We start from the raw sequence: 16,555 nt of genomic DNA, 5'->3' as shown, positions 1-16,555 counted from the left end.
ATCTTAGCTACCTTTTCTACATTAAGAACTGACTTGGAGATTCTCTTTCAGCTGTTCTAAACAAGTTCTCATCTGTTTACAGTCATTTTCACTGAATTATTCATGTTTTCATGTAGTTTCCTCTATTCTGCCTTCTGGCCCAAGTATAAGCTTTGGCCACTTTATCAAACACCTTCCTACATTCTGTTATGAACTGAGGCAGCTAGGGAACATTGTCTCTCAACTGTGTTATAGAGTGTAGTACTACATTTCAGTGAAGTGTAAGCCTTTCCAAAGCTGCCGAAAGTGTTTCTTTCTCTATTTCAATGGTATTCTGCCTTGTATAACACACATTTACCACTCTAGTTTCCTTTAAGTAAAGAATATAGGATTCATACAATGTTTCATGGGATCTTAACTGGTATTAAGGATTTGCCTTATCTTAGCTACCTTTTCTACACTAAGAACTGACTTGGAGTTTCTCTTTCAGCTGTTCTAAACAAGTTCTCATCTGTTTACCGTCATTTTCACTGAATTATTCATGTTTTCATGTAGTTTCCTATATTCTGACTTCTGGCCCAAGTATAAGCTTTGACTACTTTATCAAACACCTTCCTACACTATGTTATGAACGGAGGCAGCTAGGGAACATTGTCTCTCAACTGTGTTATAGAGTGTAGTACTACATTTCAGTGAAGTGTAAGACTTTCCAAAGCTGCCGAACGTGTTTCTTTCTCTATTTCAATGGTATTCTGCCTTGTATAACACACATTTACCACTCTAGTTTCCTTTTAGTAAAGAATATAGGATTCATACAGTGTTTCATGTGATCTTAACTCGAATTAAGGATTTCCCGGATCTTAGCTATCTTTTCTACACTAAGAACTGACTTGTAGATTCTCTTTCAGCTGTTCTAAACAAGTTCTCATGTGTTTACAGTCATTTTCAATGAATTATTCATGTTTTCATGTAGTTTCCTATATTCTGCCTTCTGGCCCAAGTATAAGCTTTGCCCACTTTATCAAACAACTTCCTACACACTGTTATGAACTGAGGGAGCTAGGAACATTGTCTCTGAACTGTGTTATAGAGTGTAGTACTACATTTCAGTGAAGTGTAAGGCTTTCCAAAGCTGCCGAACTTGTTTCTTTCTCTATTTCAATGGTATTCTGCCTTGTATAACACACATTTACCACTCTAGTCTCCTTTAAGTAATGAATATAGGATTCATACAGTGTTTGATGTTATCTTAACTCGAATTAAGGATTTTCCTTATCTTAGCTACCTTTTCTACACTAAGAACTGACTTGGAGATTCTCTATCAACTGTTCTAAACAAGTTCTCATCTGTTTACAGTCATTTTCACTGAATTATTCATGTTTTCATGTAGTTTCCTATATTCTGCCTTCTGGCCCAAGTATAAGCTTTGGCCACTTTATCAAACAACTTCCTACACACTGTTATGAACTGAGGGAGCTAGGGAACATTGTCTCTCAACTGTGTTATAGAGTGTAGTACTACATTTCAGTGAAGTGTAAGGCTTTCCAAAGCTGCCGAACTTGTTTCTTTCTCTATTTCAATGGTATTCTGCCTTGTATAACACACATTTACCACTCTAGTCTCCTTTAAGTAATGAATATAGGATTCATACAGTGTTTGATGTTATCTTAACTCGAATTAAGGATTTTCCTTATCTTAGCTACCTTTTCTACACTAAGAACTGACTTGGAGATTCTCTTTCAGCTGTTATAAACAAATTCTCATCTGTTTACAGTCATTTTCACTGAATTATTCATGTTTTCATGTAGTTTCCTATATTCTGCCTTCTGGCCCAAGTATAAGCTTTGCCTACTTTATCAAACACCTTCCTACACTCTTTTATGAACTGAGGCAGCTAGGGAACATTGTCTCTCAACTGTGTTATAGACTGAAATGTACTACATTTCAGTGAAGTGTAAGGCTTTCCAAAGCTGCCGAACTTGTTTCTTTCTCTATTTCAATGGTATTCTGCCTTGTATAACACACATTTACCACTCTAGTCTCCTTTAAGTAATGAATATAGGATTCATACAGTGTTTGATGTTATCTTAACTCGAATTAAGGATTTCCCTTATCTTAGCTACCTTTTCTACACTAAGAACTGACTTGGAGATTCTCTTTCAGCTGTTCTAAACAAGTTCTCATCTGTTTACAGTCATTTTCACTGAATTATGAATGTTTTCATGTAGTTTCCTATATTCTGCCTTCTGGCCCAAGTATAATCTTTGCCTACTTTATCAAACACCTTCCTACACTCTTTTATGAACTGAGGCAGCTAGGGAACATTGTCTCTCAACTGTGTTATAGACTGTAGTACTACATTTCAGTGAAGTGTAAGGCTTTCCAAAGCTGCCGAACGTGTTTCTTTCTCTATTTCAATGGTATTCTGCCTTGTATAACACACATTTACCACTCTAGTCTCCTTTAAGTAAAGAATATAGGATTCATACAGGGTTTCATGTGATCTTAACTGGAATTAAGGATTTCCCTTATCTTAGCTACCTTTTCTACACGAAGAACTGACTTGGAGATTCTCTTTCAGCTGTTCTAAACAAGTTCTCATCTGTTTACAGTCATTTTCACTGAATTATTCATGTTTTCATGTAGTTTCCTATATTCTGCCTTCTGGCCCAAATATAAGCTTTGCCTACTTTATCAAACACCTTCCTACACTCTTTTATGAACTGAGGCAGCTAGGGAACATTGTCTCTCAACTGTGTTATAGACTGTAGTACTACATTTCAGTGAAGTGTAAGGCTTTCCAAAGCTGCCGAACGTGTTTCTTTCTCTATTTCAATGGTATTCTGCCTTGTATAACACACATTTACCACTCTAGTTTCCTTTAAGTAAAGAATATAGGATTCATACAGTGTTTCATGTGATCTTAACTCGAATTAAGGATTTCCCGGATCTTAGCTACCTTTTCTACACTAAGAACTGACTTGGAGATTCTCTTTCAGCTGTTCTAAACAAGTTCTCATGTGTTTACAGTCATTTTCAATGAATTATTTATGTTTTCATGTAGTTTCCTATATTCTGCCTTCTGGCCCAAGTATAAGCTTTGCCCACTTTATCAAACAACTTCCTACACACTGTTATGAACTGAGGCAGCTCGGGAACATTGTCTCTCAACTGTGTTATAGAGTGTAGTACTACATTTCAGTGAAGTATAAGGCTTTCCAAAGCTGCCGAACGTGTTTGTTTCTCTATTTCAATGGTATTCTGCCTTGTATAACACACATTTACCACTCTAGTCTCCTTTAAGTAAAGAATATAGGATTCATAGAGTGTTTCATGTGATCTTAACTGGAATTAAGGATTTCCCTTATCTTAGCTACCTTTTCTACACTAAGAACTGACTTGGAGATTCTCTTTCAGCTGTTCTAAACAAGTTCTCATCTGTTTACAGTCATTTTCAATGAATTATTCATGTTTTCATGTAGTTTCCTATATTCTGCCTTCTGGCCCAAGTATAAGCTTTGCCCACCTTATCAAACAACTTCCTACACACTGTTATGAACTGAGGGAGCTAGGGAACATTGTCTCTGAACTGTGTTATAGCGTGTAGTACTACATTTCAGTGTAGTGTAAGGCTTTCCAAAGCTGCCGAACTTGTTTCTTTCTCTATTTCAATGGTATTCTGCCTTGTATAACACACATTTACCACTCTAGTCTCCTTTAAGTAATGAATATAGGATTCATACAGTGTTTGATGTTATCTTAACTCGAATTAAGGATTTCCCTTATCTTAGCTACCTTTTCTACACTAAGAACTGACTTGGAGATTCTCTTTCAGCTGTTCTAAACAAGTTCTCATCTGTTTACAGTCATTTTCACTGAATTATTCATGTTTTCATGTAGTTTCCTATATTCTGCCTTCTGGCCCAAGTATAAGCTTTGCCTACTTTATCAAACACCTTCCTACACTCTTTTATGAACTGAGGCAGCTAGGGAACATTGTCTCTCAACTGTGTTATAGACTGTAGTACTACATTTCAGTGAAGTGTAAGGCTTTCCAAAGCTGCCGAACGTGTTTCTTTCTCTATTTCAATGGTATTCTGCCTTGTATAACACACATTTACCACTCTAGTCTCCTTTAAGTAAAGAATATAGGATTCATACAGTGTTTCATGTGATCTTAACTGGAATTAAGGATTTCCCTTATCTTAGCTACCTTTTCTACACGAAGAACTGACTTGGAGATTCTCTTTCAGCTGTTCTAAACAAGTTCTCATCTGTTTACAGTCATTTTCACTGAATTATTCATGTTTTCATGTAGTTTCCTATATTCTGCCTTCTGGCCCAAGTATAAGCTTTGGCCACTTTATCAAACAACTTCCTACACACTGTTATGAACTGAGGGAGCTAGGGAACATTGTCTCTCAACTGTGTTATAGAGTGTAGTACTACATTTCAGTGAAGTGTAAGGCTTTCCAAAGCTGCCGAACTTGTTTCTTTCTCTATTTCAATGGTATTCTGCCTTGTATAACACACATTTACCACTCTAGTCTCCTTTAAGTAATGAATATAGGATTCATACAGTGTTTGATGTTATCTTAACTCGAATTAAGGATTTTCCTTATCTTAGCTACCTTTTCTACACTAAGAACTGACTTGGAGATTCTCTTTCAGCTGTTCTAAACAAGTTCTCATCTGTTTACAGTCATTTTCACTGAATTATTCATGTTTTCATGTAGTTTCCTATATTCTGCCTTCTGGCCCAAGTATAAGCTTTGCCTACTTTATCAAACACCTTCCTACACTCTGTTATGAACTGAGGCAGCTAGGGAACTTTGTCTCTCAACTGTGTTATAGAGTGTAGTACTACATTTCAGTGTAGTGTAAGGCTTTCCAAAGCTGCCGAACGTGTTTCTTTCTCTATTTCAATGGTATTCTGCCTTGTATAACACACATTTACCACTCTAGTCTCCTTTAAGTAATGAATATAGGATTCATACAGTGTTTGATGTTATCTTAACTCGAATTAAGGATTTTCCTTATCTTAGCTACCTTTTCTACACAAAGAACTGACTTGGAGATTCTCTTTCAGCTGTTCTAAACAAATTCTCATCTGTTTACAGTCATTTTCACTGAATTATTCATGTTTTCATGTAGTTTCCTATATTCTGCCTTCTGGCCCAAGTATAAGCTTTGCCCACTTTATCAAACAACTTCCTACACACTGTTATGAACTGAGGCAGCTCGGGAACATTGTCTCTCAACTGTGTTATAGAGTGTAGTACTACATTTCAGTGAAGTATAAGGCTTTCCAAAGCTGCCGAACGTGTTTGTTTCTCTATTTCAATGGTATTCTGCCTTGTATAACACACATTTACCACTCTAGTCTCCTTTAAGTAAAGAATATAGGATTCATAGAGTGTTTTATGTGATCTTAACTGGAATTAAGGATTTCCCTTATCTTAACTACCTTTTCTACACTAAGAACTGACTTGGAGATTCTCTTTCAGCTGTTCTAAACAAGTTCTCATCTGTTTACAGTCATTTTCAATGAATTATTCATGTTTTCATGTAGTTTCCTATATTCTGCCTTCTGGCCCAAGTATAAGCTTTGCCCACCTTATCAAACAACTTCCTACACACTGTTATGAACTGAGGGAGCTAGGGAACATTGTCTCTGAACTGTGTTATAGCGTGTAGTACTACATTTCAGTGTAGTGTAAGGCTTTCCAAAGCTGCCGAACGTGTTTCTTTCTCTATTTCAATGGTATTCTGCCTTGTATAACACACATTTACCACTCTAGTCTCCTTTAAGTAATGAATATAGGATTCATACAGTGTTTGATGTTATCTTAACTCGAATTCAGGATTTTCCTTATCTTAGCTACCTTTTCTACACTAAGAACTGACTTGGAGATTCTCTATCAACTGTTCTAAACAAGTTCTCATCTGTTTACAGTCATTTTCACTGAATTATTCATGTTTTCATGTAGTTTCCTATATTCTGCCTTCTGGCCCAAGTATAAGCTTTGCCTACTTTATCAAACACCTTCCTACACTCTGTTATGAACTGAGGCAGCTAGGGAACTTTGTCTCTCAACTGTGTTATAGAGTGTAGTACTACATTTCAGTGCAGTGTAAGGCTTTCCAAAGCTGCCGAACGTGTTTCTTTCTCTATTTCAATGGTATTCTGCCTTGTATAACACACATTTACCACTCTAGTCTCCTTTAAGTAATGAATATAGGATTCATACAGTGTTTGATGTTATCTTAACTCGAATTAAGGATTTTCCTTATCTTAGCTACCTTTTCTACACAAAGAACTGACTTGGAGATTCTCTTTCAGCTGTTCTAAACAAATTCTCATCTGTTTACAGTCATTTTCACTGAATTATTCATGTTTTCATGTAGTTTCCTATATTCTGCCTTCTGGCCCAAGTATAAGCTTTGCCTACTTTATCAAACACCTTCCTACACTCTTTTATGAACTGAGGCAGCTAGGGAACATTGTCTCTCAACTGTGTTAAAGACTGTAGTACTACATTTCAGTGAAGTGTAAGGCTTTCCAAAGCTGCCGAACGTGTTTCTTTCTCTATTTCAATGGTATTCTGCCTTGTATAACACACATTTACCACTCTAGTTTCCTTTAAGTAAAGAATATAGGATTCATACAGTGTTTCATGTGATCTTAACTCGAATTAAGGATTTCCCGGATCTTAGCTACCTTTTCTACACTAAGAACTGACTTGGAGATTCTCTTTCAGCTGTTCTAAACAAGTTCTCATGTGTTTACAGTCATTTTCAATGAATTATTTATGTTTTCATGTAGTTTCCTATATTCTGCCTTCTGGCCCAAGTATAAGCTTTGCCCACTTTATCAAACAACTTCCTACACACTGTTATGAACTGAGGCAGCTCGGGAACATTGTCTCTCAACTGTGTTATAGAGTGTAGTACTACATTTCAGTGAAGTATAAGGATTTCCAAAGCTGCCGAACGTGTTTGTTTCTCTATTTCAATGGTATTCTGCCTTGTATAACACACATTTACCACTCTAGTCTCCTTTAAGTAAAGAATATAGGATTCATAGAGTGTTTTATGTGATCTTAACTGGAATTAAGGATTTCCCTTATCTTAGCTACCTTTTCTACACTAAGAACTGACTTGGAGATTCTCTTTCAGCTGTTCTAAACAAGTTCTCATCTGTTTACAGTCATTTTCAATGAATTATTCATGTTTTCATGTAGTTTCCTATATTCTGCCTTCTGGCCCAAGTATAACTTTGCCCACCTTATCAAACAACTTCCTACACACTGTTATGAACTGAGGGAGCTAGGGAACATTGTCTCTGAACTGTGTTATAGCGTGTAGTACTACATTTCAGTGTAGTGTAAGGCTTTCCAAAGCTGCCGAACGTGTTTCTTTCTCTATTTCAATGGTATTCTGCCTTGTATAACACACATTTACCACTCTAGTCTCCTTTAAGTAATGAATATAGGATTCATACAGTGTTTGATGTTATCTTAACTCGAATTCAGGATTTTCCTTATCTTAGCTACCTTTTCTACACTAAGAACTGACTTGGAGATTCTCTATCAACTGTTCTAAACAAGTTCTCATCTGTTTACAGTCATTTTCACTGAATTATTCATGTTTTCATGTAGTTTCCTATATTCTGCCTTCTGGCCCAAGTATAAGCTTTGCCTACTTTATCAAACACCTTCCTACACTCTGTTATGAACTGAGGCAGCTAGGGAACTTTGTCTCTCAACTGTGTTATAGAGTGTAGTACTACATTTCAGTGTAGTGTAAGGCTTTCCAAAGCTGCCGAACGTGTTTCTTTCTCTATTTCAATGGTATTCTGCCTTGTATAACACACATTTACCACTCTAGTCTCCTTTAAGTAATGAATATAGGATTCATACAGTGTTTGATGTTATCTTAACTCGAATTAAGGATTTTCCTTATCTTAGCTACCTTTTCTACACAAAGAACTGACTTGGAGATTCTCTTTCAGCTGTTCTAAACAAATTCTCATCTGTTTACAGTCATTTTCACTGAATTATTCATGTTTTCATGTAGTTTCCTATATTCTGCCTTCTGGCCCAAGTATAAGCTTTGCCTACTTTATCAAACACCTTCCTACACTCTTTTATGAACTGAGGCAGCTAGGGAACATTGTCTCTCAACTGTGTTATAGACTGTAGTACTACATTTCAGTGAAGTGTAAGGCTTTCCAAAGCTGCCGAACGTGTTTCTTTCTCTATTTCAATGGTATTCTGCCTTGTATAACACACATTTACCACTCTAGTTTCCTTTAAGTAAAGAATATAGGATTCATACAGTGTTTCATGTGATCTTAACTCGAATTAAGGATTTCCCGGATCTTAGCTACCTTTTCTACACTAAGAACTGACTTGGAGATTCTCTTTCAGCTGTTCTAAACAAGTTCTCATGTGTTTACAGTCATTTTCAATGAATTATTTATGTTTTCATGTAGTTTCCTATATTCTGCCTTCTGGCCCAAGTATAAGCTTTGCCCACTTTATCAAACAACTTCCTACACACTGTTATGAACTGAGGCAGCTCGGGAACATTGTCTCTCAACTGTGTTATAGAGTGTAGTACTACATTTCAGTGAAGTATAAGGCTTTCCAAAGCTGCCGAACGTGTTTGTTTCTCTATTTCAATGGTATTCTGCCTTGTATAACACACATTTACCACTCTAGTCTCCTTTAAGTAAAGAATATAGGATTCATAGAGTGTTTCATGTGATCTTAACTGGAATTAAGGATTTCCCTTATCTTAGCTACCTTTTCTACACTAAGAACTGACTTGGAGATTCTCTTTCAGCTGTTCTAAACAAGTTCTCATCTGTTTACAGTCATTTTCAATGAATTATTCATGTTTTCATGTAGTTTCCTATATTCTGCCTTTTGGCCCAAGTATAAGCTTTGCCCACCTTATCAAACAACTTCCTACACACTGTTATGAACTGAGGGAGCTAGGGAACATTGTCTCTGAACTGTGTTATAGCGTGTAGTACTACATTTCAGTGTAGTGTAAGGCTTTCCAAAGCTGCCGAACGAGTTTCTTTCTCTATTTCAATGGTATTCTGCCTTGCATAACACACATTTACCACTCTAGTCTCCTTTAAGTAATGAATATAGGATTCATACAGTGTTTGATGTTATCTTAACTCGAATTCAGGATTTTCCTTATCTTAGCTACCTTTTCTACACTAAGAACTGACTTGGAGATTCTCTTTCAGCTGTTCTAAACAAGTTCTCATCCGTTTACAGTCATTTTCACTGAAATATTCATGTTTTCATGTAGTTTCCTATATTCTGCCTTCTGGCCCAAGTATAAGCTTTGGCCACTTTATCAAACAACTTCCTACACACTGTTATGAACTGAGGGAGCTAGGGAACATTGTCTCTCAACTGTGTTATAGAGTGTAGTACTACATTTCAGTGAAGTGTAAGGCTTTCCCAAGCTGCCAAACTTGTTTCTTTCTCTATTTCAATGGTATTCTGCCTTGTATAACACACATTTACCACTCTAGTCTCCTTTAAGTAGTGAATATAGGATTCATACAGTGTTTGATGTTATCTTAACTCGAATTAAGGATTTTCCTTATCTTAGCTACCTTTTCTACATTAAGAACTGACTTGGAGATTCTCTTTCAGCTGTTCTAAACAAGTTCTCATCTGTTTACAGTCATTTTCACTGAATTATTCATGTTTTCATGTAGTTTCCTCTATTCTGCCTTCTGGCCCAAGTATAAGCTTTGGCCACTTTATCAAACACCTTCCTACATTCTGTTATGAACTGAGGAAGCTAGGGAACATTGTCTCTCAACTGTGTTATAGAGTGTAGTACTACATTTCAGTGAAGTGTAAGCCTTTCCAAAGCTGCCGAAAGTGTTTCTTTCTCTATTTCAATGGTATTCTGCCTTGTATAACACACATTTACCACTCTAGTTTCCTTTAAGTAAAGAATATAGGATTCATACAATGTTTCATGGGATCTTAACTGGTATTAAGGATTTGCCTTATCTTAGCTACCTTTTCTACACTAAGAACTGACTTGGAGTTTCTCTTTCAGCTGTTCTAAACAAGTTCTCATCTGTTTACAGTCATTTTCACTGAATTATTCATGTTTTCATGTAGTTTCCTATATTCTGACTTCTGGCCCAAGTATAAGCTTTGACTACTTTATCAAACACCTTCCTACACTATGTTATGAACGGAGGCAGCTAGGGAACATTGTCTCTCAACTGTGTTATAGAGTGTAGTACTACATTTCAGTGAAGTGTAAGACTTTCCAAAGCTGCCGAACGTGTTTCTTTCTCTATTTCAATGGTATTCTGCCTTGTATAACACATATTTACCACTCTAGTTTCCTTTTAGTAAAGAATATAGGATTCATACAGTGTTTCATGTGATCTTAACTCGAATTAAGGATTTCCCGGATCTTAGCTATCTTTTCTACACTAAGAACTGACTTGTAGATGCTCTTTCAGCTGTTCTAAACAAGTTCTCATGTGTTTACAGTCATTTTCAATGAATTATTCATGTTTTCATGTAGTTTCCTATATTCTGCCTTCTGGCCCAAGTATAAGCTTTGCCCACTTTATCAAACAACTTCCTACACACTGTTATGAACTGAGGGAGCTAGGGAACATTGTCTCTGAACTGTGCTATAGAGTGTAGTACTACATTTCAGTGTAGTGTAAGGCTTTCCAAAGCTGCCGAACTTGTTTCTTTCTCTATTTCAATGGTATTCTGCCTTGTATAACACACATTTACCACTCTAGTCTCCTTTAAGTAATGAATATAGGATTCATACAGTGTTTGATGTTATCTTAACTCGAATTCAGGATTTTCCTTATCTTAGCTACCTTTTCTACACTAAGAACTGACTTGGAGATTCTCTTTCAGCTGTTCTAAACAAGTTCTCATCTGTTTACAGTCATTTTCACTGAATTATTCATGTTTTCATGTAGTTTCCTATATTCTGCCTTCTGGCCCAAGTATAAGCTTTGGCCACTTTATCAAACAACTTCCTACACACTGTTATGAACTGAGGGAGCTAGGGAACATTGTCTCTCAACTGTGTTATAGAGTGTAGTACTACATTTCAGTGAAGTGTAAGGCTTTCCAAAGCTGCCGAACTTGTTTCTTTCTCTATTTCAATGGTATTCTGCCTTGTATAACACACATTTACCACTCTAGTCTCCTTTAAGTAAAGAATATAGGATTCATAGAGTGTTTCATGTGATCTTAACTGGAATTAAGGATTTCCCTTATCTTAGCTACTTTTTCTACACTAAGAACTAACTTGGAGATTCTCTTTCAGCTGTTCTAAACAAGTTCTCATCTGTTTACAGTCATTTTCAATGAATTATTCATGTTTTCATGTAGTTTCCTATATTCTGCCTTCTGGCCCAAGTATAAGCTTTGCCCACCTTATCAAACAACTTCCTACACACTGTTATGAACTGAGGGAGCTAGGGAACATTGTCTCTGAACTGTGCTATAGAGTGTAGTACTACATTTCAGTGTAGTGTAAGGCTTTCCAAAGCTGCCGAACTTGTTTCTTTCTCTATTTCAATGGTATTCTGCCTTGTATAACACACATTTACCACTCTACTCTCCTTTAAGTAATGAATATAGGATTCATACAGTGTTTGATGTTATCTTAACTCGAATTCAGGATTTTCCTTATCTTAGCTACCTTTTCTACACTAAGAACTGACTTGGAGATTCTCTTTCAGCTGTTCTAAACAAGTTCTCATCTGTTTACAGTCATTTTCACTGAATTATTCATGTTTTCATGTAGTTTCCTATATTCTGCCTTCTGGCCCAAGTATAAGCTTTGGCCACTTTATCAAACAACTTCCTACACACTGTTATGAACTGAGGGAGCTAGGGAACATTGTCTCTCAACTGTGTTATAGAGTGTAGTACTACATTTCAGTGAAGTGTAAGGCTTTCCAAAGCTGCCAAACTTGTTTCTTTCTCTATTTCAATGGTATTCTGCCTTGTATAACACACATTTACCACTCTAGTCTCCTTTAAGTAGTGAATATAGGATTCATACAGTGTTTGATGTTATCTTAACTCGAATTAAGGATTTTCCTTATCTTAGCTACCTTTTCTTCACTAAGAACTGACTTGGAGATTCTCTTTCAGCTGTTCTAAACAAGTTCTCATCTGTTTACAGTCATTTTCACTGAATTATTCATGTTTTCATGTAGTTTCCTCTATTCTGCCTTCTGGCCCAAGTATAAGCTTTGGCCACTTTATCAAACACCTTCCTACACTCTGTTATGAACTGAGGCAGCTAGGGAACATTGTCTCTCAACTGTGTTATAGAGTGTAGTACTACATTTCAGTGAAGTGTAAGCCTTTCCAAAGCTGCCGAAAGTGTTTCTTTCTCTATTTCAATGGTATTCTGCCTTGTATAACACACATTTACCACTCTAGTTTCCTTTAAGTAAAGAATATAGGATTCATACAATGTTTCATGGGATCTTAACTGGTATTAAGGATTTGCCTTATCTTAGCTACCTTTTCTACACTAAGAACTGACTTGGAGTTTCTCTTTCAGCTGTTCTAAACAAGTTCTCATCTGTTTACAGTCATTTTCACTGAATTATTCATGTTTTCATGTAGTTTCCTATATTCTGCCTTCTGGCCCAAGTATAAGCTTTGCCTACTTTATCAAACACCTTCCTACACTATGTTATGAACGGAGGCAGCTAGGGAACATTGTCTCTCAACTGTGTTATAGAGTGTAGTACTACATTTCAGTGAAGTGTAAGACATTCCAAAGCTGCCGAACGTGTTTCTTTCTCTATTTCAATGGTATTCTGCCTTGTATAACACACATTTACCACTCTAGTTTCCTTTTAGTAAAGAATATAGGATTCATACAGTGTTTCATGTGATCTTAACTCGAATTAAGGATTTCCCGGATCTTAGCTACCTTTTCTACACTAAGAACTGACTTGGAGATTCTCTTTCAGCTGTTCTAAACAAGTTCTCATCTGTTTACAGTCATTTTCACTGAATTATTCATGTTTTCATGTAGTTTCCTATATTCTGCCTTCTGGCCCAAGTATAAGCTTTGGCCACTTTATCAAAGAACTTCCTACACACTGTTATGAACTGAGGGAGCTAGGGAACATTGTCTCTCAACTGTGTTATAGAGTGTAGTACTACATTTCAGTGAAGTGTAAGGCTTTCCAAAGCTGCCAAACTTGTTTCTTTCTCTATTTCAATGGTATTCTGCCTTGTATAACACACATTTACCACTCTAGTCTCCTTTAAGTAGTGAATATAGGATTCATACAGTGTTTGATGTTATCTTAACTCGAATTAAGGATTTTCCTTATCTTAGCTACCTTTTCTTCACTAAGAACTGACTTGGAGATTCTCTTTCAGCTGTTCTAAACAAGTTCTCATCTGTTTACAGTCATTTTCACTGAATTATTCATGTTTTCATGTAGTTTCCTCTATTCTGCCTTCTGGCCCAAGTATAAGCTTTGGCCACTTTATCAAACACCTTCCTACACTCTGTTATGAACTGAGGCAGCTAGGGAACATTGTCTCTCAACTGTGTTATAGAGTGTAGTACTACATTTCAGTGAAGTGTAAGCCTTTCCAAAGCTGTCGAAAGTGTTTCTTTCTCTATTTCAATGGTATTCTGCCTTGTATAACACACATTTACCACTCTAGTTTCCTTTAAGTAAAGAATATAGGATTCATACAATGTTTCATGGGATCTTAACTGGTATTAAGGATTTGCCTTATCTTAGCTACCTTTTCTACACTAAGAACTGACTTGGAGTTTCTCTTTCAGCTGTTCTAAACAAGTTCTCATCTGTTTACAGTCATTTTCACTGAATTATTCATGTTTTCATGTAGTTTCCTATATTCTGCCTTCTGGCCCAAGTATAAGCTTTGCCTACTTTATCAAACACCTTCCTACACTATGTTATGAACGGAGGCAGCTAGGGAACATTGTCTCTCAACTGTGTTATAGAGTGTAGTACTACATTTCAGTGAAGTGTAAGACTTTCCAAAGCTGCCGAACGTGTTTCTTTCTCTATTTCAATGGTATTCTGCCTTGTATAACACACATTTACCACTCTAGTTTCCTTTTAGTAAAGAATATAGGATTCATACAGTGTTTCATGTGATCTTAACTCGAATTAAGGATTTCCCGGATCTTAGCTACCTTTTCTACACTAAGAACTGACTTGGAGATTCTCTTTCAGCTGTTCTAAACAAGTTCTCATCTGTTTACAGTCATTTTCACTGAATTATTCATGTTTTCATGTAGTTTCCTATATTCTGCCTTCTGGCCCAAGTATAAGCTTTGCCTACTTTATCAAACACCTTCCTACACTCTTTTATGAACTGAGGCAGCTAGGGAACATTGTCTCTCAACTGTGTTATAGACTGTAGTACTACATTTCAGTGAAGTGTAAGGCTTTCCAAAGCTGCCGAACGTGTTTGTTTCTCTATTTCAATGGTATTCTGCCTTGTATAACACACATTTAACACTCTAGTCTCCTTTAAGTAAAGAATATAGGATTCATAGAGTGTTTCATGTGATCTTAACTGGAATTAAGGATTTCCCTTATCTTAGCTACCTTTTCTACACTAAGAACTGACTTGGAGATTCTCTTTCAGCTGTTCTAAACAAGTTCTCATCTGTTTACAGTCATTTTCAATGAATTATTCATGTTTTCATGTAGTTTCCTATATTCTGCCTTCTGGCCCAAGTATAAGCTTTGCCCACCTTATCAAACAACTTCCTACACACTGTTATGAACTGAGGGAGCTAGGGAACATTGTCTCTGAACTGTGTTATAGAGTGTAGTACTACATTTCAGTGTAGTGTAAGGCTTTCCAAAGCTGCCGAACGTGTTTCTTTCTCTATTTCAATGGTATTCTGCCTTGTATAACACACATTTACCACTCTAGTCTCCTTTAAGTAATGAATATAGGATTCATACAGTGTTTGATGTTATCTTAACTCGAATTCAGGATTTTCCTTATCTTAGCTACCTTTTCTACACTAAGAACTGACTTGGAGATTCTCTTTCAGCTGTTCTAAACAAGTTCTCATCTGTTTACAGTCATTTTCACTGAATTATTCATGTTTTCATGTAGTTTCCTATATTCTGCCTTCTGGCCCAAGTATAAGCTTTGGCCACTTTATCAAACAACTTCCTACACACAGTTATGAACTGAGGGACCTAGGGAACATTGTCTCTCAACTGTGTTATAGAGTGTAGTACTACATTTCAGTGAAGTGTAAGGCTTTCCAAAGCTGCCAAACTTGTTTCTTTCTCTATTTCAATGGTATTCTGCCTTGTATAACACACATTTACCACTCTAGTCTCCTTTAAGTAGTGAATGTAGGATTCATACAGTGTTTGATGTTATCTTAACTCGAATTAAGGATTTTCCTTATCTTAGCTAACTTTTCTACACTAAGAACTGACTTGGAGATTCTCTTTCAGCTGTTCTAAACAAGTTCTCATCTGTTTACAGTCATTTTCACTGAATTATTCATGTTTTCATGTAGTTTCCTATATTCTGCCTTCTGGCCCAAGTATAAGCTTTGGCCACTTTATCAAACAACTTCCTACACACTGTTATGAACTGAGGGAGCTAGGGAACATTGTCTCTCAACTGTGTTATAGAGTGTAGTACTACATTTCAGTGAAGTGTAAGGCTTTCCAAAGCTGCCGAACTTGTTTCTTTCTCTATTTCAATGGTATTCTGCCTTGTATAACACACATTTACCACTCTAGTCTCCTTTAAGTAAAGAATATAGGATTCATAGAGTGTTTCATGTGATCTTAACTGGAATTAAGGATTTCCCTTATCTTAGCTACTTTTTCTACACTAAGAACTAACTTGGAGATTCTCTTTCAGCTGTTCTAAACAAGTTCTCATCTGTTTACAGTCATTTTCAATGAATTATTCATGTTTTCATGTAGTTTCCTATATTCTGCCTTCTGGCCCAAGTATAAGCTTTGCCCACCTTATCAAACAACTTCCTACACACTGTTATGAACTGAGGGAGCTAGGGAACATTGTCTCTGAACTGTGCTATAGAGTGTAGTACTACATTTCAGTGTAGTGTAAGGCTTTCCAAAGCTGCCGAACTTGTTTCTTTCTCTATTTCAATGGTATTCTGCCTTGTATAACACACATTTACCACTCTAGTCTCCTTTAAGTAATGAATATAGGATTCATACAGTGTTTGATGTTATCTTAACTCGAATTCAGGATTTTCCTTATCTTAGCTACCTTTTCTACACTAAGAACTGACTTGGAGATTCTCTTTCAGCTGTTCTAAACAAGTTCTCATCTGTTTACAGTCATTTTCACTGAATTATTCATGTTTTCATGTAGTTTCCTATATTCTGCCTTCTGGCCCAAGTATAAGCTTTGGCCACTTTATCAAACAACTTCCTACACACTGTTATGAACTGAGGGAGCTAGGGAACATTGTCTCTCAACTGTGTTATAGAGTGTAGTACTACATTTCA

This window comes from Pipistrellus hanaki (genome assembly GCF_964339955.1).
Source record: "Pipistrellus hanaki genome assembly, chromosome: 13".
In the NCBI taxonomy this organism is placed as follows: domain Eukaryota; kingdom Metazoa; phylum Chordata; class Mammalia; order Chiroptera; family Vespertilionidae; genus Pipistrellus; species Pipistrellus hanaki.
Note: the sequence above shows the minus strand (reverse complement) of the source record.